This window comes from Stylophora pistillata, chromosome 1 (assembly GCF_964205215.1).
Source record: "Stylophora pistillata chromosome 1, jaStyPist1.2, whole genome shotgun sequence".
Taxonomy (NCBI): Eukaryota; Metazoa; Cnidaria; class Anthozoa; order Scleractinia; family Pocilloporidae; genus Stylophora; species Stylophora pistillata.
The window spans coordinates 20459240-20466010 of NC_142519.1; positions in this window are offsets into that span (position 1 = coordinate 20459240).

Below are 6771 nucleotides of genomic sequence, written 5' to 3' on the forward strand. Positions count from 1 at the left end.
GGCCGGATGCAATTACAGGATTATTACCCTGTTTGTCACGTCCAGTTGTGTTGTTGATCTGACTAAAGGCCGAGTCTGGAGGTGTGTGGTGTACATTATGCAATCTACTAGTGTGGGTTCTGCGTCTAACTTGATGATTTCCATGCATCAGTGCAATAGATTTTTACGGTTTAGCTGTGCTTTTTTTGGTCCTGGGCGATTGTGTGATGTTGAGGCCGGTGAAGGTGACGTAAATGAATGGGCATCCTGGGGTCGATAATCATTACATATAGGTGTGGGCAATGAAGGTGTTTTGTGTTCACTTACTTTAGATTTTTGCAGGGCAATGTTTTGGTGAAGTTTCTCTTGTTTTGTGGAGGTCAAGAATCGATGAGTATTCTCATTTTGAAGCTTAAGCCAGTGTTTAAGCACTTCAAGTTGTGACGTTGAGAATTTATCGGTTAGGATGTTTTCTTTACTCGCGATTTGATTTCTCAGTGTAACGCTTTTAGCTTTGTGTGATTTAACGAGGAGGTCAATTAAACGGTTTGAGCATTCCTTAATAGCGTCATTCCATTGATCGAGGAGGTTTGTAGATCCGACTAGTGGTGTTAATTTTACAGTTAGACCCGGTGGTATGATGTCATGGCTCTTGTACAGTAAGAGAAAATGTTGATGAAGCTCACTCGAAATTAATTTTCTGTGTAGCCGATGTAGTTGCCAAAGAGCTTTAATGCACTCAAAGGGAAGCCCTTTCGGAAGTGTCGACGTGGGGCCAGGGTTAAGTTCCACATCACCACTCGCAATTAAGAAAAGAGTAATGCAGAGCTGTGGTATTTCCGGTTTGACTTATGTGAAGTAGCGGTCGTACACTGAAGGTTTGACCAAGACATTTACCACGATAAAAGGTAGAACGAAACCATGAGAATATAATCTTTTGGTTGTTGTGGCCGGTAGGGCTGTGTAGATCTGGAGAGAAGTCTCCTTAATAAGCCGCGGAGTGCATGAAGCAAGGATAAATATGAAGTACGTAAACAGAGAGACTCTTGACAGAAACATGTCGACACGAATCTTTTTCTTTGAATTTTGTTACGGCTTGTATCTACAACAAGATTGTGTATAGATTAGCTGATCCCAAAACTCGCGATCGAGTTTGGAGACAGTTGTATTTAGAAGTGGAAGCTTGTAAGGGGTCCCACAAACAATGCTGATCAGTCTCAAACGTGCTGCGTGGAAGATCACAGAAGCGATTGTGGGCTCATGACTTTGCTTTTGCGCTACGCACTTCACCGCTGTTGCGGCTCTTCAGGCATAGCAAAGTGTGTTTATTTACTTATTACGTCACAAATCTAATTTTAATTACAATGGTTATTGTATTGATCGTGGGCTCTTCTCTCTGCTTTTGCGCTACGCGTTTCACCTCTGTTGCGGCTCTTCAGTCATAGCAAAGTATGTTTATTGACTTATTACGTCACAGACCTAATTGTAATTACAATGGTTAATGTAATTCGAAGCACGCGCGAGCAATTAGCGTAATTTCAAATCATTAAGAACGGGTTTATATTTAGAAATAAAAAATCTTTCTTTGTTCTTTCTCATGACCTCAGAAGTGCCGAGAACCTTGTAAAACGGAAAGATAGTAAACTGATGGGTCAATCCCGCGGCGCATTCATCAATATGTTTGCTGACTCCCAGCGTACATGTATGCGGGTCTCTAATTTGTTGTTTGTGGACTGTCACTCTATTTCTCAGGACATCACCCGTTTCTCCTATATAATTATGTCCACATCTTGCACATGTTATTACGTAAATCAAGTTTGTTGATGTGCAGTTCATCGAATGTTTTATCCGAAATGTTTCATTCGTGGCGAAGAAGGTGAATTCTTTACCCTGTTTTAAATAGGGGCATGTTCCACAACGTTTTTTTGCACAAATTTTAACTTCCGGATCAGTGTCCTTTTGTTTAGAGAAATAGGAGTTTGTTAACATCCGTTTTAGGTTTCTGGGTTGTCGCTGACTGTGGATTACTGTAGTCTTGCTCATAATGGATTTTAATGAAGAGTTTTCGTTCAACATTGGAAGTGTTTTCCTGACCAACTGAAATACATGCGGATTGTTGGGATTGTAAGTTGTTACCAGACAAAAGAGGTTATTTTCGGTACTTTGTTCTCTCACACTTCTTAACTCTTCCGTTGTCTGGGTGAGGGCCTTTTTTACACCGTAATCAATGTTTTTGGCTGGATATTGTTTCCTCAGCAGGATTTTTTTGAGGTCTTTTGTTTTTCCTCAGCAGGATTTTTTTGAAAGAACTTACAAAAGGGCAGATCAAACTTTTATCGAAGGGTCTCAAGTTTACGCCGACTCCAAAAAAATTTAAGAGATTTACCTTTGATCAGGAAATTCAAAATGCCGAGACCGCCACTGCTAAGAGATGGCAGGTCTCGGCTAACCGTTTCAATTCGACAACCCCAGACAAATGGCCAGATTAAAGCGTTCACCTTAGAAATGACCCATTTCGGGACACACAAAACTGTAGAGAGATATAGGAGCATGCTAATTCCGAGGGTGTTAACGATGAGTGATCGGCCGACAAGAGAAAGAGAGCGGGATTTCCATAAATTTAGATGTTTTTCTAATTTCTCTAGTTTTGGCTGCCAGTTATCTAATTGAGTATAGCGGCCGAAAACAACACCTAGAATTTTAATTTTTGTCATCCATTTGAGGCCAAGTGGTTGGTCGCCGCGCGTACGCCACGCCCCCAACCACACGGCCTCTGTTTTCGTGAGATTAAGGCGTGCCCCAGAGCCACGCTCGTAAATATTAATCATGTTGAATAGAACTTGCAGAGAGCGATAAGATTTCACTATACAGGTCGTATCGTCAGCGTAATTTCCAACTTTATAGCAGAGACTATGTGCGCCCGGAAGGAGAAAGCCTTCGATCTCAGGATTATTTCGGATTTTGCATGCGAGAGTTTCAACGCACAAAACATAGACCAGGGGAGACAGGGAATCCCCCTGTCTTATCCCACGAGATAAAGGAATCGCATCGGTTAGCCATTCATTAACAATAACACGCATATTGGCCCCACTGTATAAAGTGTTGTTCCAAAAACAAAAAGACGGGCGAAATCAAAACGGGGTAAGAGGCTTTGCAGAAAGGTGCGATTAACGCGATCGAAGGCTTTCTCTTGATCTAAACTGAGCAAAATCCCGGTTTCATTCGTGCGGTCGATGTAATCTAAGATATCTCTAAGTAATTGTAAGTTTGAAGTAATTTTGCGTCCGGGCATAGAGCAAGTTTAATCAGGGTCAACGATATATTCCAGATCTTTAGAGAGTCGAAGAGAGAGAACTTTTGAGCATAACTTATAATCAACGTTTAAGAGGGAAATCGGACGACAATTTTTCAGATTCTTACGATCTCCTTTCTTAAAAAAAACGCGTGTGTTGCTCATCTTCATGGAGTCACACATCTCTCCGGTTTGGTGGCATGCATTTAAGACTCGACATAAATGTGGAGCTAAACGATCCCAAACTCTAGCGTAGAATTCAACCGAAAGGCCATCAGGGCCAGGCGATTTATTCCTATTCATATTTTTCATAGCGAGAATAAGTTAGTCAAGCGTGATCTCGCCTTCACAAGATAACGCGTGATGAAAAGTTAATTTCCGTGATAGAGAAGATAAAAGATCTTCTTGAAGAGCAGTATCTATCGGTTCTTCGGAAAAGAGCTGAGTGTAGAAATCGATATAAGCTTTTTCAATCTCCTCTTGGGTGGAGACTTCGATACCAGTAGAATCATAAACCGAAGAGATGTGGGATCGTTGAGCTTTAATTCTTTATAATTTAAAAAAGTACCGACTGTCTTTTTTTGGAGTCGGCGTAAACTTGAGACCCTTCGATAAAAGTTTGATGTGCCCTTTTGTAAGTTCTTTCAAAAAAATCCTGCTGAGGAGAAACAAAAGACCTCAAAAAAATCCTGCTGAGGAAACAATATCCGGCTGAAAACATTGATTACGGTGTAAAAAAGGCCCTGACCCAGACAACGGAAGGGTTAAGAAGTGTGAGAGAACAAAGTACCGAAAATAACTTTCTATATAATTATGTGGACATAATTATATAGGAGAAACGGGTGATGTCCTGAGAAATAGAGTGACAGTCCACAAACAACAAATTAGAGACCCGCATACACGTATGCTGGGAGTCAGCAAACATATTGATGAATGTGCTGCGGGATTGACCCATCAGTTCACTATCTTTCCGTTTTACAAGGTTCTCGGCCCTTCTGAGGTCATGAGAAAGAACAAAGAAAGATTTTTTATTTCTAAGTATAAACCCGTTCTTAATGATTTGAAATTACGCTAATTGCTCGCGCGTGCTTCGAATTACAATAACCATTGTAATTACAATTAGATCTGTAACGTAATAAGTCACTAAACACACTTTGCTATGCCTGAAAGGCCGCAACAGCGGTGAAACGTGTAACGCAAAAGCAAAGAGAAAGAAAAAGGAAAAGAGGACTTTCGTTTTTCATTTATTTCAGTATCTTTATTCGACACAGAAGTTTACATTTTGTTTATATTATATATATATATATATATATATATATATATATATATATATATAGAACTGCAGACAGGGCGCACATTGTTTCGACCTATGTGGGTTTCATCACTGCAGTGCAGACACTGGGCCAAGCTCTGGAATAAACCATTGCCTGGGCGCTACACTTGTGAGACCAAGTGCAGGCATCTTGCCATGCGAGAGTGCTCAAATCACAACTAAGGTGATGAGCCCCGCCCGAAGGCTAAGTGCATAGTAACCCCAGTGTAAAGTGCTCAATCGCAAGGTAGCCAAAAGTATAATTTCAGAGCTGAGCAAAGAGTTTCCAGCAATCTGATTGGTCGAACGGTTCCTTATATGACGCTACATAAACCGCGCTACGCGGTTTATATAAAATGTTAAAACAAAATGTTAATAAATGTTACTAAAATGTTATGATATTAGAAATTTCTCGATTGTTCAGCTCTTAAATTATACTAAAACAATTATTTGTCTCAGGTTAGGTGAATATTGTCCTAATAATCCCCTCGACTTCGTCACGGAGATTATATAGAGGATGTTACATGGCCGCTTGGGGATACGAATTTTATCTTCTCGTGCTGAAAGTATCTCTCACTCGTTCGCTGCGCTCACTCGTGAGAGATACTTTCAGCACGAGAAGATAAAATTCGTATCCCCAAGCGGCCATGTAATGTTCTCTTTATTATATAGATACTGATTAAATTTCCACATAAAAGACAACTTTTTTTATTCATTTTCGAAACAGCAATTGGGTAATTATGTTGGTAACCATGGCCACACCAATATCCTCACACGTGAAAGGTAAAAATAGTATCTTCACTGTGCGCGGTGAAGATATGATTTTTTAGAAAAGGAGAAATCCTGGTATTTCATCAGTATCTATATAATAATCTACGATATTCACCTCGCCTTCGGCGGATAATTGTTAATTAAAATATACATATATATAAATGTGAGGGTAGAGTCTACCTTGGCATAAAGTGCTCAATGCTGTGTTAGCAGAGCTGGGTATACATTATTTGAAGAATCAAAGAGGACGCATCGATTCTCTGTTACTCTGAGTTTTGCGCCGAAGCGCTCGTCAGATAGAATTTCAGTAGCAGAGAATCGATGCGTTTCAGTAGCAGAGAATCGATGCATTTCAGTAACAGAGAATCGATGCGTCCTCTTTGATTCTTCAACTAATGTATATATATATAGGGATTAAACTTGGTGTCCGTGAAACAGTGCTCGATGCAAATAGTAGAGCGAGTATAATATGTGGTAGTCGGAAAAAAACAACTACATATACATCCCTACAGACCTGTTTCGTGGTTGCCTACTCATCAGGGGATTTTAATGGCAGAATAATGCGATACCATCGCTTATATATAACATTAAATGCTAATTAACATGGTTTATGCAGTGTGAAAAGTGTCAAGTCAGCTGTTGCGTAGGAGTGCTTTGCTTCTGTATCGGCAGATGTATGTGTCGGGCTCACTGCAAACGACTTTAAGTTGCGCTACAACAACCACACCTCATCATTCCGACACGCAAAACACCGCAACTCCACCGAACTCAGCAAACACATCTGGACATTTAAAGACAATAACCAATTTTTCCATCACCTGGCGCATCCTATCTTCCCCCCTGCCCTACAACAGCTCAAGCAAACGATGCAACCTAATCATCTGCCACCCAGACCTATCAACACTCAACAAGCGTAACGAACTCGTCTCTTCCTGCCGACACATAAACAAAGCACTCCTACGCAACAGCTGACTTGACACTTTTCACACTGTTAAACCATGTTAATTAGCAATTAGTGTAATATATAAGCAATGGTATCGCATTATTCTGCCATCAAAATCCCCTGATGAGTGGGCAACCGCGAAACAGGGCTGTAGGGATGTATATGTAGTTGTTTTTTTCCGACTACCACACATTATAAATGTGAAAGAAGGAAATTATTACTGGTTTCTCGAGTTTCACGCTCTAGGCGATCATCAGACTGAGATTTGTCTACGAGAAGTAAACGGTTTTGAATGTTTAAAATTCAAGAACGGTTAGAAGTCGTCACGCGCGCGCTTCTTCGGATTGGATGCTGGGAAAAACTTGTTTTCGTGGCGGCATTTCGTTACGAGCTCAGATCTCTTATTTAAGAGAGAGGAATTTTGAGCGGTCAAGATGCAAAGTTTTTCAGCCAAACATAGGTTGCAGCGAGATG